At 41.8% G+C, this 27279-nt stretch overlaps 1 protein-coding gene and 1 long non-coding RNA gene across 8 annotated transcripts in view; one reads left to right on the forward strand and one right to left on the reverse strand.

Annotated features, from left to right (window-relative positions):
• The window catches only part of ERBB4 (erb-b2 receptor tyrosine kinase 4), a 1095893-nt gene that overhangs the window by 236426 nt on the left and 832188 nt on the right, over nucleotides 1-27279 (forward strand). The window lies entirely within an intron of this gene.
• LOC120374439 overlaps nucleotides 21508-27279 on the reverse strand; it is a 29775-nt gene continuing 24003 nt past the window's right edge. The window contains exon 3 of the long non-coding RNA XR_005586098.1: nucleotides 21508-21721. This is a non-coding gene — a long non-coding RNA (uncharacterized LOC120374439). The remainder of the gene's footprint in view (nucleotides 21722-27279) is intronic.

Consider the following 27279-nt stretch of genomic DNA (forward strand, 5'->3'; position numbering starts at 1 on the left):
TGGACCCGAATTCCTGCAATGAGCTGTGCGCAAGTGGACTCCTGCGCCCACGTATGCTGCACTGAAGTCAATAGGGTCAGTCCGCATGGTGCACACTGAAGGATCAGGACCTTGGGATGAAATTAATCTGGGTATGGAATCTAGCAAAGGGCCTACCCACCACTTAGGATATGTCTACATAGAAAAAAGCCGCGCCCAGCTAGCCTACCCAAGCTGTCTTGATTCAGCTAGTGCAGGTAACAATGGCAGTGAAGAGAGCCCAATGTAGACTTCAGGGCGGGTAATACTAGTCCAGCATGGACTCTGGGTATTTATTTGTCTTGCTGGTATGAGCTGCATTGACTTCATGGCTGTTACCAGGGCTAGTTCGGACAGGCTAGCGTGTGTACCGCTTTGGCTGGGTAGACACACACTAAGAATGTGGTTCCGCTCTGAAAAGTGACCAAGGAAACTTGCCACCTTCTCACTCAATGAATCTGCCTCCTTAGTGCAGTAACAGAGATAAATAGACTGATGCATTTTACTCCTATTACCACCTCAGGGCACACACCACAAGGAGAGAGAGCGAGAGAGAGCTGGGTTTCAGTTCTCTCACAGAAATGGGAACTGAGGCTAACATTTTCTAGAGTGGCCTCTGATTTTCATGCTTCTGTGGAAACCCAGCTTTTCAGAGGTGATAGAGCACCTACACCTGCAGCTGATGTCAGTGACCCTGTCTGGTCACCCAAAATCTGGGGCTATTTTAGAAATGTCCAGTTGTAGGATCAAATTCTGTATGGAGTGACATCTTTGCAACTCCACTTGGCTGCATGGATGCCACTGAAGCCAGAAGTGGCCCTTTTGATGTTTTTTGCTGGTGGTGGAAATGTGTGGAAATTCAAGAGCCCAGCTTGACTCTCTCAGATCCCATTTGAGTTTGCAAGGTGGGCTTTTAATCAAAAATGTTTGTTTTTTTTATGATCAGAGAAAATTGTCTCTTGAGTCGGGGAGAAACTAACAAAATCCATTATGTCGTTATCACAGAGTCACTTCTTTGAGCAGAACAACATGCCAAGCTCTATGGCACAGCTGTGCAGTGATAGGGAGAGGGACACCCACAGGTGGATTGATTGTAGAGGTGGGGAAGACTCTATACAACATGCAGAATAGTTATTTATCAGCCCAGCGTAAACTGGCATAGAGAGAGGTGGTGGTGGGTGGACTGGTGATCTCTGCCTCTATCTTAGGATCTTCTGTTGTACCACTCATCTCCATAGTGTCTAAGCAAAGAGTCTGTTGCTAATTATATTATTCCAGTGGCTCTTTGCAAGTGTTAGAATTGTTGTAGCGGAGTCGGTCCCAGGATATTAGAGAGACAAGGTGGATGAGGTAGTAACTTTTATTGGACCAACCTCTGTCGGTGAAAGAGACAACCTTCCGAGCTTACACCGAGCTCTTCTTGAATGTTTGTCTCTCTCACCAACAGAAGTTGGTCCAGTAAAATATATTGCTTCACTCACGTCGTCTCCCCTATTGTTATAGAGGCAGTGGCTGGTATTCCAGTCCAGAGGCTTGAATAGTGGCCACATGGGAAGTAGGTATATGCTGTAGTCCTGCATCTTGGGGACAAATTTGATTTTGCGTCCCTGTACTTCACTCACATGGAAGTTACTCTGGCTTACTGAGAATGAAGAGAATTTCACCCTCTGAGAACAATCAGCAGAGCAAACGAATGCCAGTTTGCACTGTGTCATTCTTTCAAATGCCTCCTGGGTGACTCTTTCCTTCTCACACCACATTAATTCTATCAGGAAAAAACTAAAAACCACAACAGGCTTTCCAAACACGGAAAAGCTTTTCTGAATCAGATAAGCGACAGTTTGCTGTGCCCGTTCTGAGAGATTCAAACCCTCCCTAAGTAGATAATAATCTCATAAGACATCAGTTACTCGAGAGGATCATAAAAATTTAGTTTCAGCAATTCAGAGAGAGACATTTTTCTAAAGCAGAACAGAATGTTGCATGCAGCAGAATTAGGTTGGAAAAGCTGAAAACAACTGTGGGCTTTAACTGAGGTGGGGAAACCTCTTTTTGAATGTTTACCTGCAGCCAAATGTCCAACCAGACAAAAATCTGTGTGCATAGCCATTTACTGTGACAGCAAGAATGTATCATTAGAGCTCAGCCTTGAAACAGGGTGTCCTACCGTGTCCTCAGCCAACTTCCTTCTCTGAGCTCCAACTGAAATCAGTTCAATATGTTCCTTGCTTCATAACCATATAAAGTAGTCGAAAAATGAAGCAAGAAACGCTGCACTAATTTCTGGTAACTTTACACTGCAGGAATCCATTTAGAATCATTAGAGTGCAAATTTCCAACAGGATCAGAATATGAGAGTAATAAGGGCCCAAGCAGTATGTTTAAAGAAAACCTCCACTGTAATTGGAGCCCTCCGATTTCCTTAAGCACTTTATTTTAGAAATGGTTGGGGTTTTGGAATGAATCAGTATAAAGTCATTTGAAGTTATTGCAGCACTTCACAATTTTAGGACACCTTTAGTCTTCCGAATTGGAATGCCAATGTCAGTATGCAAGATGTCCCTACATTGGTATAACAACGACCAACCTGCTAAACTGCAAATGTTAAATCATCCTGGGTTTTTTAGATATCTGTTAAAATGGTATAAAATGAGAATACAGGTTTTTATACCCTTTCACTAATAGAAATATGAACCTGTCATCTGTGAAGTTTAACAAAACATGCCTTTAAGAAAGGTAATCAGCTTGGTGACATTTCATGCCCGTAGATACTATTACAGAACTCAAATAGCTGCTGATGCCTCACTGAATACTCTCAGAATATTTTATAAAGAATTAAATGCAGCTGATGTGTTGTCATCATTTTTTCCTCCTCGGTTCTGCTCTTGTATTGCAAGCATGCATGGAAACAAATTCTTAATTGCTTAAGGTTTATTCTTCTGCTTATACCTCTCTTGGACTCAATGTCTTCTGTTTCTAAGATCACACCTATCTCATTTAGCTGCTGCTTCTATTTTTAGGACAGTGTCCCATCTACCTGGTCATGGGCTCTCTGTGGTATCAAACCCAATGCTGCATTTTAGTGTGTCCTTTCCTCCTTATTAAGATATCTCCTCCTCTTTGCTGTGGTAGCTCCATTAAGGTACAATAGTGGCAAGTATGTAAGAAAAACCTAGCTACATGGCACACACACAGTAAATGGTGACAGTCAATTGCTTCACTCAAGACTCTGAACTATGGTTGAGAATGATGTAGACTACTCCCTGAACAGTGTCTGGTGGCATGAGAGGGTGAGGGCTTAGACTGTCAAATTCAGGTCTACTATATTGCAGGCCTGGGCTGAGGATGAATACTGTCAGGCATAAGGACTCATCTCAGAAGAATTTTAATAGAAGATGGTCAATACTGGAAAACAAGTGGTGTTACAGAAATAAAAATCCAGTCGTTACTGGTATCCACTGGGAATTCTGAACTCATACACAGGTATACTTCAGTGATCCAGAGCTCATATGATATCTAACTGATAATTCAGAGTATCCCCTCTGCATCTCACCCTATCTCAATGGTTGGCAGAGACCTAGCTCCAATTGTACATTCTCCACATCCACAACTGGTGAATGCAAAGAATCAGATATTTATTTTGAAGGGACCTTCCCAATTCTTTATAAAGGTAGAGCACAGCATCCAGCTGGTAGGTCACAATGATTCACTGAGGTCTCAGAACACTGTTCCTTCCATGGAAAACAGACCTGGCCTGGTCACAACAGTCAACATGACTGATAGTGTTCTTCCCAGTTCTTGCAGAAACCCTATTAGGCCTAACCAGAAAGAGTATACTGTCTTGAGTGGAGAAAAGTTCCCTATCTCTATGTGCACCATCAACCAAAGGGAAGATGAACACCAATATTAACAGGCAGCAATCTAGCAGATTGGCTCCTACATTCAGAAATATCTTGCTCATTGTAAGTCAGTTTGGTTGACTGGTGATTCACCTCTTTGCATCTGGAAACCAACTAAAGTGCCTTGCAGCCTTTCTGTGTCAAGGCTTGGGATGTGAGTTAGTGATGTAATGTGAGGTTCAAAGGACTATATTAAATATATGCCAGACTTTGGGGACAATAAGCATTAAGTAGATTTCCTGGGAAATACCTACGGGAAAATTAATACAAATTCCCTCACCTCTGGTTCTCTCTCTTTCAGTCAGCCGGTCTGTCCCTTAGCCCGTGAAACGCTGTATTTCCTCCTTTATGTGATTTAGTATTTTTTTTCTATTCTTGGTTTAGCAATCTTCATTAATTGGGCTCCCACCATTTCTTTTCAAGACCTTTCTGTGGTTTTAAACAGCTCACAGTCAAAAAAGTCTATTTGATGACAACCTGTAAAGGTTCCTTTTCTTAATGTCATCCAGTAGCTCCCACATGGGGCCAAATTCTTCTGGAAGTATCACCCTGCAGCCCATTGATTTCAGCTGAATTACAGTAGTGGTGCTCAGAGTGGAATTTGGCCCACATAAAACTACATCTTTAATAACCCCGTTAATTTATTGACATATTAATTCATTCAGAGCTTCGTTCAAGATTAATCTTATTTCCATTTTATGCTATGGAAAAAGAACTAAGTATGTTCATTTTAAATGTTCATTTCCAAGGGCTGTGGCTTTTGATCCTGGTGTGATTCTGAGCAGCATTACGTGAATAACTTAACAGTCCTTTTATGTGCAGTGCAGCCATAGTTGCATTGCAAGTTTGGATCCTCCAGTGCAGACAGAAATAGTCCGTGGAAGTTGGGGGCCTAGCAACTGTTCAATTAGACTGCTAGCTAACGAGGAGTACATCACACCTGTTTTATTGTCTTTGTGCCCTTAAAATAAGCAGGAAATCTGCCTTAAATCGGGTTTTTAAATATTGTTTCACCTTTTCAAATGCCTTTCATAATTCAGCCTTCCCAATTGCAAACAGTGCTGCTTTTACAGTTGCTTTTAAATGCTTTCTCTAATGGGTATGTTTTTGTCTGAACTGGGTGGGGTCTGAAATGCCCAGCCCTCAAAGTTCAGAATATTTTGATTCTAGATTCGAACTTGGCCTCTCAAACCAACTTCTATAAATAACTCTCAAATTCTTAACTCAGTAAAGTTAGATAATGTTTTCACGTCTTAGCTCAGAGAGCCGAGACTTCCAAGTTGAATGCTGGAATGTGCTTTTCCGGGGCTTGGGGGCGGGGGGAATAGGTGCTACGGTACACCCTTTGAAAAAGTACAGTAGCTAACATGTTTCAGCTCACCTTAGCTATCAGGTTTGAACAAAAAAGGTTTTCCAAATGCTAATGGCTAAGCCTGAAAAATAATCCAATTGACTGTTCCTTCGTGAACTGCTAGTGGGGAACCTTAGTTTGCTAATGTGGTGGTGGACGTTTTTTTTTTTTTAGTTTGACTTCCATGGTATCAATTAATTGTAACTAGTTACAAAATAGTTGTTTTTGAAAGTCAATAACTGATGTTAGTGGTGAGCAATTCCCATTACTGAACTCAATAAACAATTCAGTTTCGGCACCTGACGTTTATTGACACCCGGGAATTGTGCATAACCTAGTATTTTTCTACTCACATGAAATAAAGCATACATAAAATATAGTAAACAAACACATGCAATATGGGTAAAGCAAGTCTGATTAACTCAACTTGACATGACATATCCATGCAACATAATATAACAAAACTGTCACCAAATCATTCAACATAATTTGCCTTGGCCAACAAACAGTTTCAAGAAGCACAGTCTTAGGCTCCAGATCTGCAAAGATTTATGCACGTGTTTAATGTCTCAGACATAAATCATCCTGTTGATTTCAATGGCACTACTTATGTGCATAAAGCTAAGCACATGCATAAGTTTTTGCAGGGTCTGGTTTACTTAACTTCTACCACAATACAAATAAAAATAAATACACACCGGTGGCCCAGTCTGGAAGAAAATATCCATCGCCTTCTGGACCATGCAACTCCTAGAAGGAAAACCTATTCAGGCAAAAGTTTGACCTGCCACAAAGCAAAGAAAAACTCTGTATCCCAGCAGTGAGTGTTGGAGCTCCTGAATTCCTTCCCCACTGTATATTCTCCATACTTGGGGAAAGATAGTCTTATGTAGGTCAAGGTCACTCGCAGGAGCTTCAACAGCTCCATGTCTGTAGAAATTCCCCTGTGTAGCAAGCGTGAGTGGGAGACTGATAACTTTGGGGCTGAGTCTTTTCTCTCTTGAAGAAATGGAAAGATCTTCTCCCATCAGAGTGTGCCAGAGAAGTCTTATCCTCACGCCCCCTAGCACTGCATTTTTACGTTGTTCAGAACGCAACTTTTTTCTCCCATGTTTACACACAAACCAGGCTGCCATCCTGGGAGAAGACTTTTTAACCCTCCATCCCTTTAAACCAGCACTGGGGCTGACTGATGGTCAGAACCTGCCACTGTATCAGCGCATAGGTGCCTAGATACCAGTGTGGTGGGTATGGCATAATCAGATGGAATGCCCCTTCAGAGCAGTGATATTTCTTTGCTAAGCCCAAGATGCCTTTGGAACTTCAGCAGACGTCATTAGCCTTAGAGTCTCATTTATTTCTCCTGGGTATTAGAAATTGACTTGTTAGGTGAAAAATGTTTCTTCAAAACTACTTTTGAAATGTATTTAAAAGTGCTGGGCGATCCAAATCCTTCCTAGATGCCAATACGCAGTTGCCTATTTGAAATGATGGCATGGAAAAACGGCAGGCATAATCACTACTTGTTCTGTACAGAAAATTCACAGCCACATGCAGTTAGAAGACTGGGACTGTAAAAATCCTCAATCATTATACTCTCATGTTATCCCTCCATAGCCCTCAGGGGATTGAATTTGTGTTTAATTTAGCTTATGTAATAGATACATAATCTTGTGCACCCCGCATTTATGGTTTGCATGCTGGATAATGAAATGCCTTGGAATAAAAAGAAATTTGAATAAAAAGAAGAAAACATCAGTGGATGGACTTTAATTGCTATCAGACCCTCAAAGCCAAGTGGTTTAAAAACAGACATGAGTTCATTTGCTCTGGTCCAGTATCATATTTAATAGGGAAGTATCTTTAGTAGCAGTAGTTAATGGAGATGGAAAACAATCGGTTTGATCATTTGGGCATTGCAGTGGTGGATTATGAAGGTAGAAGAATGCTTGCCAGATTTCATTCAAGCAAATTATTTTCCCGTGTATAGTGAGAATGAAGAAAATCAAGAAAGGCAGCTAAGGTTTAACTAATCCAATCCTATTTGGGGCTGTAAACAACAACTTTGGTCGTTGTTAACCGTGTCAGACCTTCTCTTTAAAGCGTGAAAGCTAAAAGAGTTACAGAACTCAACTAAAGTTTGAATGGACAAAGTTTAGAATAGTGGTCTGTAAAACAGGCGAGATGACTAAGATCAGGGAACACATACCTGAAAGAGCCAATTTTGTTAAATGAAGTGCTGCCCTCATCAGCAAATGAAGAGAATTTTGCCAATATGTGTTTAAACTACATTTATTTATGTATTTGGATTTTCATGAGCTACAGTAAAACAACTCCTATCCAACACCCTGGGCACTCTTGACCATCGCTTAAACATTTACTCAGTCAATACAGAGCCCCGTCAGTTCCTCCCAAGCAAATAAAAAACCCTAGTGACAACATAAATATAATAGCAATTAATTGACGCCTCCCCAATACATACACACTCCACAAAGTCTGACACCATCACCCTCAGCTCTACTCAATACCCACCACCTCACTGCTAAGAAAGAAGAGGCCGTGAGCATACAATGAAGGCCGACAAACTTGGGCTGTTACGTACCTGGGGAAGAAGTGAATTCCAAAGGCTTGGAGCTCCAACTGCGAACACCAGCTGTCCCCTTTCTCAATTGGGCTTCAGCACAGGCACCTCCACTGACTGCAACTGTGGCAATGTGTAAGGAAGCTCTCGAGACATATCCTGCATTCATTCTGGGCTCAGACTTCCCAGTGATGAGAATGGGAGGCCGACATGCAAAAGAAACCAGAGGATCCCCAAGGTAGATCAGAGCGGAGACTCTTGACCATAATAGTTTCACAATATCCTAACTCATATGTTTATTAAATTACAGGAGATATCACAACCATGGGAAATAGAATTCCTTGTCAATTCTGAAGTAATAATGTGGGCTGTGTCTTTTTTTTTAAAAAAAATCTTTATAATTTTTATAAACGCTTCGGTGCATACCTTTAATTTTTTTAAAGCAGGCTAAGAAATTAACAAACCTCAGGAGAAGGTTTTTACGTTGCTTCACGAGAGGTATTTTGTAAGGTTGTGTTTGGAAATGCAAGCCCATTAATAATGTTATTAAAAATTAATGTATGCGTTTAGGTCTTTTTATGACATATTTAAAAATTCCCATATGCCCGGAGGCCTCCACTTTATATTAGAAGCTTACATTTGCAGCATTTAGAAGCACTTAAAGAATTAAAACGAGCTTTTCTTTTCTTTTTTTCCTCCATAAGCTTTTATATAGTCCTCTATCATCACATCTGTCTGATTTGCTGGAGGTTCATTAAAAAAATGTGTGCGTAGGTTATTGCTGAGATGTGGTATAGACTCTGCCATTCAAATATTAGCATTAAGATGGTGGCTCCCCGCTCTAAAGAGAGCAGATTGCTTCTTTAGCGAAATTAGAATGGCAACGTCAGGTTACAGGATAAGCAATCCATACATATGCAACCTTCAGCATAGTTTGAGGAAGTCATTCAGAGCATATGTTTTATCCATGGGGGTGTTGATCAGTCACATGGTCTGGAACGGGCTAAGTTACATGGCAAAAAACATTACCTCAGATGGGTATTTTCTTTAAGTGGAGTGGGAGGAATGACTTTACTGCATATGGTTGAAAAGTTAATCCAACTGTAAATATGATATATAAATAGACTATATCCTGTATGCAAAATAGCTCTGAAAATCCTTATGCTTACTGAATGGCATTGCAGTATGTACAGGCTATCCAAAAGGAATCTGGTTTCAGCTTGTTACATAGCAGAGAGAAACCAATATTTTACTTTACCTACAAAATGGTTTTATACGTAACAGGGCTTGACATCACGCAGCAATACAGCATTGCCACTCTCCTCAAAGCTAATTATTTTAGATGTTCTAAAGGTCTTAAAGATGAATAGAGCTGTTTGGGAAATTGGGGTGGGGGGGCTTTTAATGGAAAACTTTAACTAAAAAATAATTTCACTTTTGTCAAAATTTTCCAGAGGGGAAAAAAAATCTAAAAGTGAAAAATGTTGGCTGAAAACTGAAAATTTCAATTTGTAAATGCTGCCAGTAATGCCTCATGGGAGTTCTAGTTCAGCACCACATACTCCGGTTTTCTCCTGTGGGCTAGGCCCCTGGATGTAATGTGCCACTGTCTCTTTTCTTCCTGAGATACTGGGGCCATCATGGGAGTCCTTGCCTGTGGTGCATCATGGAGCCCCAGTCCAGCTGGGGAAACCCATCCCAGGGGAGAACGGGAGGCACCAGAGTGACAACTCCCATAAATGCACAGCGGTGAGATTTCCAAAACAAAATTTTGTTTTGTTTTGAGGGTGTTTATTTTTCTTAGTTGAAAATTCTAAATTTTCAATGGCGAGCTGACACTTTCGCCTCAATTTTATTTTAGTCAAAATTCCAGTTTCTGGTAAAAACAAACAAACAAACAAAAATCAGTTTTAACAGGTTTTTTGTACCAGGCCTACAAATGATCTTCACTCATGGAAAGGGGTTAGTAGTTATCTGCTGCTGTGGTATCATTCCTCTTAAACTGCTTGGACTCCACAGAGCATTCCCTGTGAAGTTTAGGATCTAGATGTGGGAAGGGAAGGAAGCAGCATTGACCTCCAACTATAACCCTATGATGAGTGGCTAATGTAGATTGAAACAGGAGGAGGAGCTGTCACCTTACCATTTTAGGCAGAGTGGGAGTGGTGTGGACATGGTTTACCCAAGCCAGGGAAAGTAGAGGGAAACTCCTCTCCGCTTTAAGCAGTGGGTTTTGAAGGGTGATTTGAAACAGGAGAGGGAGGACACCTGACACGAGATGATGTCTGCATCAAGTACCTCATATGCAAGGAGCAGCAGGTTTGCAGATGCCTGTGCCTGCATGGATCCTGTTTGACTTCAGTTGAGCTCATTGCAAGATCAGGGCCTAAAACAAGAGCAGAAGGAAGAGATAAGGAATAAACCAATGAACAGAGCTGCTTGAAAGTTTTCATTCAAAAAACTGCTTTTGGGATTGAAAAAAGGCCTTATTTCAAATGCATTCTTCGTGGGAAAATGCTGTTTCTTTTGACATTTTCTGTTTTTTTTTAAATGAAAATAGAAATATTTTCAGTATTCAATGTTCCCCTCTTTTCTCTGTTACCACCATTCTCTTCTTTTCTGGAGGCAAAATGGACCAAGTAAAAAGAAGGGAGGAAAGGGTTAAGAAATTACAAGTGGGGAGAAAAATGAAACAAATCAAGATACTGCAGCTTTTGGTTTTCCATTTAAAAAATCCTGAAAAATCTCGCAAATTTTTAAAAGTATGTTTTTAAAACATCCTGAGGAAAAAATATTCATTAATGAAAGGTGATTGTTCCACATCTAGGACACCAGTGGATATGTGTGTAGAAGCCTTTTATTCCATGTAATATTTCCCGATGGGCCTTGAAAATGGGATATTTGCTTAACAGTATCACTCTTATTTCACTTGCTAATTACTTGCTTTTCTGTACCACAGAAAATCTAGATTTTAAATTGTTGATAAATATATTAAAAAAACAGTCTTCCATACGCTGTCTTTTTAACACTTTTTTTGTTTGTTTCAAAAATCATGTAAGCATAATTGGGATAATTAGCTTTGACTATGAGCAAATCTGGCAATGAAACACATTAGCTACAGCTTTAAATCAAAATCTCAGCCTACAGTCTTGCTAGCGACTTAGCTCATAGTCACAGCAAAATCTAATTAACGCAAAAGTGATCATTTAGGCATTCGATTTTAATTTTGTGTGTGTGTGTTTCCTGCTTGGCCTGTACAGCTGATCTCCGTGGAGAAGCCTGGTTTGCGAAGAGCTGTTGTGAAATATAAGAAGTAATCACCGTGCAGAGACATAAAAACTTAACAGGGACATGGATATTAAGTTCAAACTCTATTAATTACATTAAAACAAAAACGAAACAAACCTTAATGATAGCGTGTCTGGATTCAAATGTCAGACTTCTCACGAGGAGTTGGCTACTGGGCTAGCCAGGCCTAAATCAGGAACATCTTTTTGTCTTGATGAATTCATATCCTGACATGAGAGAGTTTATTTCCAAAGCTCAAGTTATAGCATACAATAGTGGAGCCTTAGAATTCCACTAGTCCCGCCAGGAAGAGCTTTTCCCACAGGGACTTTGTGTTATACAGTGAAGTCCACCTTGCAGCACAGATGCAATCTCAAGACTGTAGGGGTCAGGGACATAGGTTCTGGACCTAAGGGTGCTGCCATACCCCTGGGTTGAAATGGTTTCCATCATATACAGGGTTTATAGTTTGGTTCAATGGCTCTCAGCATACCCACTGTACAATTTGTTCCAGCGCCGCTGGCCAAGGGCCAGGTTTTCAAAGCTATTTAGATACCTACAGATGCAAATAGGAGCCTAATGGGATTTTCAAAAGTGCATAAACAGGTTAGGTATCTTAGGCTGTGTCTACACAGCACCACAGTGAGGACTACCAGAGTGTGAATTGCAGAGCACCCCCAAAGAGATATGCTCTAACTGGCTGTTGCTGATGCAAACTAAAAGGTACCTAATGCGTGTTACTGTAGTCCTGTTTGAAAGAGGGGCAATTAATGGACAACCTTTTGATGCGCTCTGCGATTCACTCCCCTGTCTACACTACGGTGCAGTGTCGATAAGCCCTAAGTCTCATTGAAAGTCAATGGGGTGTTACAGGTGTAACTTGCTTAGGTGCTTTTGAAAAACTCCTGGAGTCCATAGCCTCAGGATGCCTAACTCCCATTGATTTCAGCAGGAATTAAGTACTTAATATCTTTGAGGCTCTGGGCCTACGTGATTATCTGCATTTTTAGATGCCTTTATATCTTTGAAAATCTCAACCTGCATGTTCAAGATGGTGTAAACTGGTGCACCCTATTGAAGTTAATGGAGCTTACACTGATTTATACTGGTGAAGAGTATGGTCCCAGGTGTGTAGTAGTAATAATAAAAAAAAACCCTAACACTACAGATAAAAACAGTATAATTTGTCCTATATATTTTTAGAGAAACGGAGTTAAAGACTGCCTGTACAGCCCATTGTAATCTGTGCATATAGTTGAGAGCTGTTTTGTCCTAGTAAGTGCTGTAGTCTCCTGTAAGTTTCATAGTATAGTATTTCTGAACCAGTACATGACTAAAATATGATAGGACTATGCAACCTGCACAGTTTGGATTCATCCAAGAACAGTTTAAAAACAAAATTACTAGGTATTTTGGGGATATTATTGAATTCAAATTGTAATGCTACTGTAAATATATTTTAATGCCTGCTTTATTTCCCAATATCCTAGGGTTGCCAAGTGTCTGGTGTTTGACTGGAACGCATGGTTGAAAAGGGACCCTAATGGCTCCGGTCAGCACTGCTGACCAGGCCGTTAAAAGTCCCATCAGCAGTGCAGGGGGGGCTAAGGCAGACTCCCTGCGGCTCCCAGAAGCAGTGGCATGTTCCCACTCTAGCTCCTACGTGTAGGGGCAGCCAGGGGGCTCTGCACGCTGCCTCCACTCCAAGCACCAGATGTGGTGCTCCCATTGGCCAGGAACCATGGCCAATGGGAGCTGCACATCCGGTGCCTGCAGTCAGGGAATTGCACAGAGCCACCTGGTCGCCCCGTGCCAAAGAGCCAGAAGGGCATCATTCCACTGCTTCCGGGATTCACCTGAGGTAGGTGCCACCTGGAACCTGCATCCGTGACCCCCTCCCACAGCCCTGCCTCAGCCCTGATCCCCCTCCTGCCCTCTGAACCCCTCAGTCCCAGCTTGGAGCACTCTCCTGCACCCAAACCCCTCCTCTCCCACTCCACCCCAGATCCTGCACCCCCAGCCAGAGCCTGCACCCCCTGCACCTCAACCCTGATCCCCCTCCCGCCCTCCAAACCCCTCAGTCCCAGCTCGGAGCACTCTCCTGCACCCAAACCCCTCATCCCCTGCCCCACCGCAGAGCCTGCACCCCAGCCAGAGCTCTCACACCTGCCTGCACCCCAAGCCCTTGCCCCAGCCCAGAGTCACCTCCTAAACCTCAAATCCTTCATTCCCGCCTGCACCCGCAGCTAGAGCCATCAGTGGCGTCCCCCCCGCATGCCAACCCCATCCCCATCCCGGAGTCGCCTCCCTCACCGTGAGTCCCTCATTTCTGGCCCCCGCCATCCCAGAGCCCATACCCTCTCCCACACCCCAACCCTCTGTCTCAGCCCAGAACCCCCTCTCATACTCTGAACCCCTCGGCTCTGTCCCCTCCTGCCTGGAGCCCCCTCCTGCACTCCAAACCCCTCATCCCTGGCGCCACTTCAGAGCCTGCAGCCCCAGGCAGAGTTCTCACCCCCTCTCACATCCCAACCCACTGCCTCAGCCTGCAGCCCCCTCCTGCATCGTGAACTTCTCATTCCTGTCCCCCGCCCTGGAGCTGCACCCCCAGCTGGAGCCCACACCCTAATCCCCTGAGCCAGCCCGGTGAAAATGAGCGAGTGAGGGTGGGGAGAGCGAGGGGAGCGTGTGGAGTGAGTGGGGGTAGAGCCTCAAAGAAGGGGCAGGGTGGGGGTTAGGCCTCAGAGGAGGGGCGGGGCAAGGGTGTTTGGTTTTGTGTGAGTAGAAAGTTAGCAACCCTACAATATTCCCTTGAAGAAAACAAAGGGGCCAATGGATATGGTCTGTTGGAAATGCACATGATGGTATATCCTAATGCCTGGTAATTGCATTCACCAAGTAACCTGCTTGATGTCACTTTTCCAATAGAGATGGAGTTAAGACTATGACACTTTTTACATGCAAGAATCCCATTAATTTACCAAGGTAATTTTGTACAAAAGATGACTGCAGGAGTGATCTGAAAATAAATACAGGATAAGTATTTGAAGTTTTTGCAGCTCTAGAACAATCAGTATTGATGTATTCTTAGCTGGCTTCTCTGATTGAAGCATTGGCCTCAGAGGTAGGATAGTCTGGTGGTTAAATCACATGGAACATGTCAGGATCTCTGAAAACTGTTCACAGCTCTGAGACAAACCTTATTAGGCCTCAGCTTCCCCCTATGTAAAATGGGCATAATGAGCTAAATTCAGCACTGGAATGAGTAGGTCCTATTCTATTGAAGTACATGGAAGTGCACCCTTCTACAGCAGGGATGAGTTTAGCTGAGTAATATCAATTTACCTCACAGAGGTGCTGAGGAGCTTAATTCATTAAAGTTTGTAAAATGCTTTGAAATCCTTGTATGGAAAATACTATGTGTGGGAAACATATGCCCTGGCCTGATCTCCTTGCTGCGCTCTTTCCAGTGTTGTGCTGAACAGCAGGGCACAATCTAGCCCAAAATTGGTTTTTTTATTAATATTGTAGTAGTGGGATTGACCTCACTTACTAAATTAAAATGATTTGCTCCTTGGCACCTCAGAGCTGTTTTAAGAATTATTGTGGGCTGAAATTCGTACTGGCTTGCCCACTAGTGTTTCAAATTTTGCACCATGTAATTGCTGTTACATCTTGATTAGTCTATAATTATTATTCCACCTCAACAGAAGATTAACTAGCTGATGTTTTGTAAAGTGTTTTAAAGATGAAAAACAGGAGCGGTAGAAACAAGCACTGTTGCCACTTGCTTTTCAAGTAAACTTTGTTCAACTGGTGCCACCGTTGTATATGCATAGAAAGCCCCTTACTCTGTTGGAATTGGCAGCTCTTAATTCTTATTAATTTTCAGCTGTTTACATGACAAATTGGGAAACTATGCCGTGGTGAAAATGAGGGGAACAGATGGGCTAGCTCCAGTTTGAAGCGCATCATTCTGTAAGAAAATTAAAAATCTAAATACATGCAATACTAGAACTTGCTGTTGCCTGTAAGGAATTTTGATGGTCTGGTAATTAAATCAGAGGAGACTTAGACCTCCTGTCTTAATAGCTGTAGAGACACAGGATTCTATGGCTTACCAGTATGATTGGATGAATTTATAGAGAAAAGAAATGTAGATTTCCATTATTGCGTTTAGGCCCTTATTTCAATGGTGAATTAAAAGCTCATATTGACAAATGGCAAGAAGTACCTATATAAGAAAAGAATGAATTGTGGACTGTGATTTGTTACACTGAGCTTTACAATGCTGTTTTCCATTATTACAAAGTGAATACGGGAGAACTGCTAAATGTTATATCGTTTTTTCTCTTCTATTATTCCCACTCTGGTCCAGTACAGGTGCTGTGTGTGTTCTCAATGGCCTACATAAAATTCATAAACTGATTTCCAACATTTGAAAATACATTATATCGACAATGCTGGAAACACATTTTTTTTTATTATATTCAGAGAACATAAGTGGCCGGATTTTCTGAAGTGTTCAGCTCCCATTTAGACACCTAAAAGAAATGGCCAGACTTTCACAAGCGCTTAGCTGCTTGTGTTGTTCTCAAGGAGAGCTGTTGGGAGCTGAACACTCTGAAAATCTGTCCCAAAGTCTCTACAATTGCTTGGAAACATGAATGTAGAAATACTCAGCAATAGTTGCAGGCAAGTATTTCTGTGAGAGGCTCATCTTAAACACGCAAAGCCTGATATATGCAGAGTTTTTCTTCTCTTTTTTCAAGTACTTGTCACTACGGGTGCAATCCTTAGCATTAAATATCTTTGCCCATGTAAATGTTGCACAGGGAATGTGAGGCACAGAACCGTCACTTCTCTACTTGGAAGCAAGGTCGCTTCATGGAGCCAGGTGGTGTCCAGCTACAAGTGAACATAGAGAGTGAGCAGCAGAGGTGGCGTCCAATCTCTTTCATGCACAGTTGTGGCCACGGAGATTTGCTATGTGTGTGGGGGGTGGGAGGGTGGGAGCATCATTAGGGTTGTCAACACTCCCATTTTATAAGGGGTGTCCCTTATTTAAATAAAAAATTGCTTATCCCATCCTAAATCAGCGTGGGATGCCTTTTTATCTGTTGGTACTGTTGGAGCAGTCCAGAATTGTCGCTCTGGAAGCTGAATTCCAGGGCGGAGTGGTACTCTGGCACCTCATTGTGCAAAGTACCATTGGTTGCAATGTGACCTGGTGCACATGATCGCAACACCACTCAAATTTGGCCTCGTAGCCCTCAGTTTTAGCCCCCACACCTGGCAGAGCACAGCACTGTAGCAGAAGGTGCAACCGTAGCCTCTGACTCAGCTCCCGGTGCCTGTGCAGAATCTGAACAGGAACTGAAGTGGCTACTTGACCCAGTGCCTGAGGTGCTGGTTCTTTGCAGCACCTGGAGCTGGAGACAGAGAACTCCCAGGTATGATGGAGGAGGAGAAGCCACTTACCCCCAGAAGCTGAAGCCAAGACTTGGGACATCTGAGGTCTTTCCTGTATCTTCGAAATACAAAGTTGGCTACTGTAAGACATTGTCCTTGTCCCAAACCCACCCACTTCCTTCCTTCATCTTGATTCATGGAGACCTACTATAGAGACCTCCTGAATGAACAGCAGGATGCATTGTCCCATTCGTGGACTGATTTTGTCTCCATGCACAGCAGCCCAGTGGTATTTAAGCTACTCCGGGCACTTCTGAAGATTCAAGGTGTGCCTCTGGATTTGGAGCTATAATTCCAGAATAAATGGATTAATAAATACAGCCATACATTTGGAAAAAATCCAGAAGGAAAATCTAGAAGGGGTGTGTGTGTGTGTGAGAGAGAGAGAGAGAGAGAGAGATTTGGGATCATTGCCCTTATTCGCTATGGAAGGGAGCTGAAGAGGCACATTTATTGTTACTTGGGTTGTAAGCTCCTTGGGGCAGAGCATGTCTTTTAGTAACGTGTTTGTACAGCACCTTGCACAGTGGAGCCCTGGTCTGTGCTTGGGGTCTCTTGGCGCTGCCATAATATCAGCCATAACTAATACTATCTATATTTTTAAAACACAATACATGTTAAATATAAGGTATATTTTTATTATAGAACTTTCTTCTTTTTAAGTTCATGGGCCATATGAGTGCAGATGCATGAGTCAGAAGGGCTAGCAATCCAGAGTAGAATTGGCCTAGCGAAATTTATGATTCTCCTTGTCAAGAGAGCTATTTATGCTTCTTATGTGTTGATACTTTATTTTAAGTGTAAAGCTGCTATGTAGTTTGCTGGGAACTTGTTAGACGATGCTAATTTCTAACTCTCTTGCTCTCTGTGCTGTCAGACTAAGTGACCTTGCTGAGCTGTTAACAGAATTTTGTAAATTCTACAAATAATACTAACACTTTGCACTAATATAGCCCCTTTTATCCAAGGATATCAAAGCTGTTTACAAGCATTAATTGACTAAACCTGAAAATCACAGCAATCCTGGGCCATAAGCAGGAACCATCCTATTTTACCTCTACGGTAAATGAGGTATTGGGATGTCAAGTGACTTGGCCAAGGACACACAAAAAGTCCATGCTATTGGAAATAAATTCTAGATTTTCTAATTTCTAGTCTTGTGCTTTAACCACAGACTATCCTTCTCTCTCCTTACATGGTGATATAAATTCAGGAATGAGGCAGGCATCTATCTGGCTTTATGCCATTTAATGCAGTATTGGATTGTCCTTTTTTGTTATGATAAATCTGTGCCATTAAGTTTTGTGACTGTACAACTGGTCCACTCTGCCACAGCATAGGAGTATTGAGAAAATAGGCATTCACTGGCTAGGAAGAGTCAATTTTTAGAGGTCATTTACTAGTGCAACCTGTTCGTAGCATTTCAGCTGATGGTGCAAAGCATTCCCTGAAGAAGCCGTAGCTCGTTGCCTAAAGCCAGCTTCAGTCTGAATGCTAATGAATAATGCCCAGTGTTCCCAATGGGTTTGGAAGCAATATAGTTAAGTAAAAGGCAACGGGTTGGATAAAAGGTCTTAAATCAGAGTAATGTTGGCAAATGTCACTTGAAAGAGAGGGATTTGGGGGGGGGGGGTGAGAAGAGAGCAAAACAAGAATACATTCAAAGGCGTGAGGGGCAGTGGAAGGGGGAGCAGGCCTTTCCGTAAACGAAAAGAAATCTCTGCAAATGAGAAAATGAACCTTCAGATTTGAAATTTAATCACCGAACAGATTTTATTGTAATGAGGAGGATTATAATTGCCATTAGAAAAAAGGAGTGTTTTTTTTCCTATCTAACCAAATTTGACTGTTCCAGACCATAGTTCAATATGAGGTGACTTCTGTACGAAGGGAAATGATGGAACTAAAGCATTAGTTATGCCAGTAGTTACTATGAGAGCTGTTGTTGGGTTTGTTTTTTTTTTTGAAGTCTAACAAAATCCACTTGGAGAAAGCTGTTTGGAACGTTTATTATACAGTGGTTTACATTAAAAAGGCAGAGTTTCTTAATTGTCACCATAAAGCTCTGTCCGAAATACCATATCACTGTGTGGGAACCATTGGCTATTGTTGACATTTTAATTACATTCACTCTGTCTGAATATGAGTTGAGAATGGCAAGGGGTCCGTGAGTTTAAAATCTCTTGGGTAAGTGGCCACAGCTTTATTCCACCTTTAACTTAGAGGAAGATAACTCCTAAAGATGACATATTTTGGTAGCAATGAAACACTCACCCTGAGGTGTCACATCTTATACACATTTGAATGCTCAAATTCAGACCATATTAATACACCTAAACGGTAGTGGAATTTCCTCTGCTTTATACTTCCCTCAGGTATTCTTCACTGCGAGTGTGTAATGCCCCAAATCGGAATGGTAGCATTTTATACCCACCGTGCACATGTGTAAGTGACTACACAGGGTGCAAAGAGGTGGAGAATTAGGTTCCATTATTTTTAGTTAGGGTATATTAATTTCCAGACTAAGGGAGTCTGGAATAGGGCTTTAACTGTACAGTTCAGTGCAAGTTTTGATTCTTGCGTTGTTGAATCCTTCCCAGGAGAAATGACTAGTGGATTTGCCACTACGATCTTTCATAATAAGATATTTCAAGTTAACTCAAGTAAGTTCTGTGGGACAGGCTGGTTGCAGGCAATATATTGGGCCTGATTCTTCTCTCTGAATCGGGCCTGTTCAGAGTGTACTTTCAACCTTTTGTGGGTAATGACAGGAAACGGGCAGGAAAACATTTCTGTTCTGTGCTGATAGAGAAATGGGTTTATCTACCCTTGGTAGCAGAGGGAAAATCTGATCCTGGCTCATCATGATGCTACATAGACTGTGATTATCAGTTAGGGAAGCACTTTTTTATTTTTATTTTTTATTTTTTTTTGGAGCGAGAGAAATTTCTGGAAGTATGTGGGCAAAATTTTCCTGTTGAGCAATGTCTCTTTTTGCTCAGTACATTCAGGACCTGTGGGCATGGTCTGCCAGAATTCATCTCCCCATTATTCAAGGCACAGTTTCTCACCTCATACAGTGTTACCACTCCTTTCAAATATCTGGATAAGGAAGCCCTTTTTTTTTAATCTTTTATATATATTGTGGAAAATATCACATCAATAATTACTGAGAAATCATTGACAAAATAGAAGCGTATCCTATAATTGTCAAAGTGGCATCAGATAATGATCTCAGGTGAAGATTATCTCTCAAAAGATAACTGGGAAAAAAACATTCACACTACACTAAATGTATAATGTTTCAATGGTAAATAAGAGCCATGCTGGCACATATCCACAACATTTCCTCTTGAAAGTTATGTGTAAGCAATGGCTGTTTAAAAATCTCAAATGGAGAAATAATGACAAATATTCAATCCATTGTTCTTCCAGAAATGAAATGATTCATTATCAGGTTGCATGGTGCTCTTCACATATACACCAATCACTTCATCACTATTTTAGGTTAATTTTCAAGTTACGGCATCCTCATGCTCAAAACATACCTACATTTTTGTCTTCAGCAAGTCAGAATTTCCTCAGTAGTTTTGCTGCTGAATCTGTCGCTCCTGTTCTTATTCCACTGGGTGTGAATCTAGTCCTTCAAGAGACACTTGTTGGCTGGTGGCACCAAACTTTAGCATTTCTTTTCTCTCTTTGAGGTCAGGGGAGACATTTCTATTGACTTCAGTGGGCATTTGATTAGGCCTCATTGCTTCTTTCTTACCAAAAGAAAAATCAGTGCCAGTAAGACAGCACATCTGAATATACCTAAAATAACAAATGTTCACAGCTGAGTGGAGGGGAATACAACAGTCAACAGGTTTCCATTTCAAGCTGCCATCAACTGTAAATTTAAACCATAGATTTAAAAAAAAATACCTTGACAGCATTGGCATAATTCAAAATTACCACACGGGTGCTTTAAAGCATGTATCCCACATTCCACTAGCTTCGTTTGGGTTGTTATTTTACATCTTATATTTTACACTTTTCTCTCTCTGAAGTCTAAAAATGTTGTTCACTTTATCTAGAATGCTCTTGTAGTTGATCACATCAAAAGAAGAATACACATTGAAAATGGCAAGGAGCAAGCATTAGTATGCTACCCTGTCAGCCAGTTGACATCGGGTATGTATGATAGGAAACAAATTATGATAATTACTGTCAAAATACACTTTATTCCACATTGATTGGTATTCCAAATCCTCACCCGAATTGAATGACTTACATTCAAAGCAAATTATGAGAGCACATTTCTGCCCATAGAACCACTGATGCACCTTCAAATACAAAGTGTCAACAAAATGGCAGATCGCTTGATGTCTGTAAAAATGTCACCTGACTGTGTGAGGAGAGTGAATAAGTATTTTCCCTGGTTGGCTAAACAAACCTGCAGTGAGAAGAGTGTGAACATTTCTTTTTTAAGTCAGTGCTCTAGGTGTTAATTAACGGCCATATAAATATTTCATATCAACAATAAGCAATAGCTATGTAATTATTTTGTAAAGAGCAGAGCCTGAAATATCGTTATCAGTATTTATTATTTATTTGTATTGCCATAGTGCCAAGGAGCCCTGGTCATGACCCAGGACCTTATTGTGTTGGGTGCTGTACAAACACAAAATGGAAAGTCAGTCCCTGGTTTTCACTTGCTTCAGTGCATGATTTTCATTGTGAAACTTTGATAGGGATTTGATTATTTTTTTCTTTGCTAAATTCCTCTTAAATGTTACTGTGCAAATCTTTCTGTTCATTTCGAAAACATCTTTTTACCCTTTCAAAGAGTAGTACGCTGTATTTATGGATGAAATGCACTCTCTCAAAAGGGTTAGGAAATATCTCCTTTATCCCGATACAGCATTCATTTAAATAAATGCCCTACTTATAGGCAACTATTGCTACCACTCTCCAGAGCTACGCCAGGTCACACCGTAAGCCCAGATCTTTATTGACTAAAGTTGTTGTCATCTGATGCTTGTTCAGTATCTGATGCGAGATGAGTTGGTGGTACACTCCAATTCCCAGTCAGCTACTGTCCACATCAGAAATGCCGCCGGCATTGGAATCCTGAGTAGAGAAGGCAAGGATTAAAGGATGCTATAGAACACAGGTTTAAGGCACAATCCTTAGTAAGGGGCAGTGCTAATGTATTAGAATCATAGACTATCAGGCTTGGAAGGGACCTCAGGAGGTCACCTAGTCCAACCCCCTGCTCAGAGCAGGACCAATCCCTAGACAGAATTTTGCCCCAGATCTCTGAATGGCCCTCTCAAGGATTGGACTCACAGCCCTGGGTTTAGCAGGCCAATGCTCAAACCACTGAACTATCCCTCCCCTCTTTTGTAGGTCTAATGCTTAGACCTAGGTATCAGTGATTTCAGCTCTGCAGCATGTAACAAGACTCCTAATGGAGTCAAAATTAGCTCTGTTATTACACAATGGAGAGAGGAGGGGTCAAAGTGGTGTTTGGAGCCCACACTACCAGGTACACATACCTGTCCCCAGCCTCTCTCTGGCCACCGTAGTGAGTCAGACTGCCCTGCCCCCCACAGAAACAGTGGTTTGAAGGAGAATGGAGGTAGAATAGCTTTTCAAACACAGGATTATTTATTACACTGACACATGTGCAACCCGAAGGTTCTTGGCAGCTAAAATGCTAATAGCTCCTCACAGTTTTCTCCTTAGAAGACTTAATAGGCTCCCAACCCTCCCACCCCACCAAAAAAACCCCCAACAATAACTGAAAACCCCTACCCTAAACGTTGCCAACAAATTATTGCATTCAAGGCAATACGTCCACCTCTGACATTGTTCTCTCTTGCCATGACTTGGAGGTAAATGAATCTGAATTACGGAGAGTCCTACGCTCCTCCTATTCCCAGCATGCTCTGCTAAAAGGAAATTAATAGGCAGGCTTGGTCTTCCCCGCTCTTTTTGTAGAAGATCTTTCTACTGCACACCTTGAGTCTCTCTGAAGTAAGGACAAACTTCCCTGGGTTGCCTCCTTACTCCCATTAGGGTGCAACATGCCCTCCGCAGTCAGGAAATAGCCGTGTCTGCACTCTCATTAGCACAGTGACTTTCATTCTTCCTTCCCCTTAGGTGGGCTGTATAAGTCACAGGGGTAAAGGGCGGAAGAGGAGAGTGAAGGCTTCTGTGCTCATCCCCTTTAAATCATCCTCCCTCAAGAGCCAAACAGAACCTACCCCTATGATCCCATCAGGTCAGTGTTGATGCACTTGGTAGGGCAGTTTAATGACGCCTAGTCACTAGGGGTGAAATTCTGGTAAACCCCTCCTTAAACTTCCATGGGGCCAGTATTTCACCTTAGCTGTCCATGCTTTGCCAGTTCTTTTGATTAATAGAAGATTTCAGTCTCAAGGGCTGTCACTCTCCCATTCTCATTAAAAAGAAAACTACGACTGGAGTCGCCAGTGAAAGGGTTAATATGTGGTAGCCTCTCTTTTGCCCTCTTGTCCCAAGTGGTTTTTTTTATTTTTAAACTAAACTCTTTATTTGGAAAAATGCACATTACACATTGTGAAAATGGCACAGCCTATGCTTTTCATTCCGGCAGTAGTGTTTGGCTCAAAGGAATTAAGCAAAGAATTGTGCAAACATTGGTGAGGGTCACCCAAATTATGCGGTGGTCATTTTTGCTACTTTAGGATTAATTTGTAAATTATCTTTTGAGAATCATTTGTAGAGTACCCATAACCCTGAAAGAATCAAGGTCATGATGAGCTAGTCGTTTAAACAAATCAAATCTGGGAAAATGAAGAGTTACTCAGACTAAATGTATTATTCATATAGTTTTTTTACATTATTTTGAAAGAGATGATTTCAGAGAATTACCAGAAAAAAAAGAGTCCATGAAAAATGTGTGCTGCTACTCTAGAAGCTAAATACTACTCCTAAGAATTTTCCAAAAATGTAAATACTTGATTCCTACATATGGCAATAGAATATATGTATAAATTCTCAGCTGTTAAACAAGGTGCATTGAAACATGCTTTATACTGTGTATATTTACAGCAAAGTATTTAAACCAATCCATTGAATAATTTCATGCTACATTAACTTCAGCAAGATCTTTCTATGTACATCATTTTTAGTGCTTTCTATATCTTCAGCCATAAGCTTTTTAATTATGTGAAAAAAATACAAAACTAAGCTTAATATGAAATAATCTTTTGGTCATTTGAATTCATTCAATATAACACTTTCAAAGTATAGAGTTGGAATTTGTTGTGTTTTTTAGGCTTGAAATAATTAAGTTACTTTTAGAGTAATTCTTGGCATCATTTGCTAGAAAACTCTATTTCCTCTGAAGGAAATGCCACATGAGAAGTGAGTTTAGCAGGGAGTTTAACCTCTGAAATCACTGAAGAATTTATATTTTTAACCTGAAATGAGTTTAGTGGTTTCAGATATGCCCATAGTGCACAAGAATGTGTTATAAGAGCATCACATGCTGGGTAGTTTGATAATTAATGGTTTCTGCTTAAAATGAGGCATATTAGTATGTAGTCAGTTCCCAGTTCTGCAGTTGGGCAGTGCATGTAAAGGGGTGAATTAGATTTTGATCTACAGCCGTGGGTTTGGCAGTCCTGAGACGTTTCCCTTGAAGGTGCTTTTGGATTAGGCCTTAACATAAATACTTAAAGACTTACATTTCTAATGCTGACTTTCGTATAACCTTTATGAATACAAATATGTGCTCATAAATTCAACAAAGGGAAACAAAAAATTGAAACTGAAGTTACTGTCATATATCTTAATAAGAATAAAGAAAATGGATGGTGAACTAAGGACCTAGCTTTCCTCTAGCTGTAAGCTGTGAATTTTCTTATGCCTATTACCACATGCTTTCTAAAACCTTCTGGTAAATCACACTCTCCCGAAGAGCTATGGACGGTGAGAATGTGTTACACTCCGATGCTGCAATGAAATGCGCATAGGTCGCTCTCTCCATTGAGTCCAGTTGAAGTCAATGGGGCATGATAGGAGTCAAGGGGCTTCACTGCTTGCATCTTTCTTAGCTTGATGGCAAAGTTCAGTGGCTCCTTCTCTCTCTCACAGGTGTTATCTTTTTTTAACCAATATTTAAAAAAAAAGACAAAAAAAGACTATGCAGTTAAGATCACAGAATTAAAATGTGAATATCTGATTTAGAGATGAGGCCCAAACCTCTACTTTATATGTAAATGCATTTTCTCTTGGAGCATCTGGATTTTAGTGTTTCAAATAAAATGGGACCAACATCCAAATCAGCCTTGAATTTGAATTTGTAAAACCTGACTGTGGTCCTGATCCTGCAAGTACATCGCCTCGCTCATGAGTCAGTTCCATTTAAATCAGTGGGACTACTCGTGCCAGGTTAAGCATGTGTATAAGACCCGTGGTTAAGCATGTGTTGGGACCCATGGTTTTACAAAAGCACCACAGTTAGAAATCATCCATAACCTCTTATCTGAACTCTGCGGGTTTGTATGAAATGGGTCTGAGATCCAAATGGGTCACTAATTTTCAAAGTTAAAACCACGCCCCCTTATGCCCATCTCTCTCTGTAAGCTGCATATGCAAGTTATATAGGGTGATCAGACAGCAAGTGTGAAAAATTCTGACACTTTTTTTTGCAGGGGGCGGGGGTGTACCTGTGTATATAAGATAAAGCACCTAATATTGGGACAGTCCCAATAATATCAGGAGTCTAGTCATATTATAGCTACAGTAAGTCAATTTTAATTGTTAAAAATATATAGTGCTGGAGAATAAGTCTGAACGAACCCAATCAGTCCTTTGATGCAGTAAGGCTCTAATTATATTGGAAATAGGCCAAAGAAGCAGCATGTGGTATAAGGAGAAGGAACACAGTGCATAGCCACCTCTGGCATTCATTGCCAATAGAGATCATTTACCTATTGGCTCACCTTATTTTAATTAGATAGTAGCATAGGAGATTCAGTTTTATGAGCATTTTATTTTTAAATGCTGAGCATGATGGTTCAGCATATGTGGGTGTAGATGAGCGGACTCACCCCTGCAGCACCTCCTACTGGTGACTTTGGGGAATTAGCTTGGTTCCAGCTCCAGAGCACCCTCTGCAGGCTGGTGATCCTCCTGTCCTCTGGCCCCTGTGTCCCTCCCTGGACCCGGTGCCCTTTTACCTGGAGTGCTGCCCCTGGCAGTAGCCCCCTCAGTCTTAGGGTCTCCCCTCCCCAGGGAACCCCCACCCACTGTCCCCACCTTGCCTCAGTATATGGCTACTGCCAGTCATTGTCTAGCCCCTGCGCCTTGGGGCAGACTGCAGTATCAGCCTACTACTCATCACTGGCAAGGTTGGGTTTGGACCTGCTGCCTTGGCCTATCCCTGGGCTGCCCTCTGCACCCCCCCCCCAGTACCTGTTGGCCCAATGCTAGGCCACAGCCTGGGGCTTTCTAGGCTAGAGCTCCCCAGCTCCTCAGCCTTTCCCCAGCCCTGCTTCACTCAGGTACCTTGTGTCTAGCTCCCTGCAGCCAGGCCCATCTCCCTCTATAGCTAGAGAGAGGCTCCGTCGGCCCCTGGCTTCTCTGCCTTTATAGGGCCAGCTGAGTCTGTTTGGGGCATGGCCCCAGATGCAGCCACTTCCCGCAATTAGCCAGAGTTTTACCTTGCCTAGCCTAATGCTGCTTTCTCCAGCCACAGCCCCCTCCCAGGGCTGTTTTTACCCCTTCAGGGCAGGAGCAGGGATACAGGGGGGAAAAATCTCCCAGGGCCAAATTCTGCCCTTGGATGCATGTGTGTTGAAACCTGGAAGAGTCATACATATGCATCTAATTTGGTATGATGTCCCGATGTAAAGAATTGAGTCCACAAAATAGTAAATTAAAACAAGGATTTTTCATAATGCTTTCTGTGGGCCCCACGACTCTGCTGACAGCAGGCTGGTTGGACATGCTCACTGGATCACCCCCTGTCAATCTCAATGTGCTGCAAAGACTGGAGTTCAGTTGGCTGTGTAGCAGCTAGAGCCTCCCTCCCCCAGATATGTGGTAAAATATTGAAGCTTGCATTTGAAAACCATCACACTGAAAACCTAAAGGTAAAACAACGTATGACTGTAGCTAAATGAATTAATCGCTCTCAGTGAAGTGCGGCAAAATATTTTAACAGTGGGCTCTCTCCAAAAAATTCTCTGCCTCGGGTGGTAACGCTTGTGATATTGCCTGAGTTAAGTATCTTTTGCTGCTCTCCAAAAAGAATCCACGTACTAATTGTCCCTGAATCCCATGACTCTTACCATGCTGTCCCCTCCCTAAATCTCATCAAGATTTCTTTAGTTGCATCGATATTGCATCTGTGTCTCCCAGCAGCAGCTGTGGTAGCGGGGATTTCTTCCATTAATCTGGGATAATTTAAAAAACCCAGCTTTACTTTTGTAACTCTGGATGTTGTTATCCTTGTAAATGACCAGTCCCATTTGGAATCCTGTTAAATTCTTGGCTTCAGTGACGTCTTGTGGAAGGATGGAGAGTCCAGTGGGTAGGGCACTAGCGTAGGACTTGGGTGATTCGGGTTCAGTTTCCTGCTGTACCATAAATTTCCTGTGTGACCTTGGGCACGTCATTTAGCCTCTCTGTGC

The sequence above is a fragment of the Mauremys reevesii genome, linkage group 11 (genome assembly GCF_016161935.1).
Source record: "Mauremys reevesii isolate NIE-2019 linkage group 11, ASM1616193v1, whole genome shotgun sequence".
Taxonomy (NCBI): domain Eukaryota; kingdom Metazoa; phylum Chordata; order Testudines; family Geoemydidae; genus Mauremys; species Mauremys reevesii.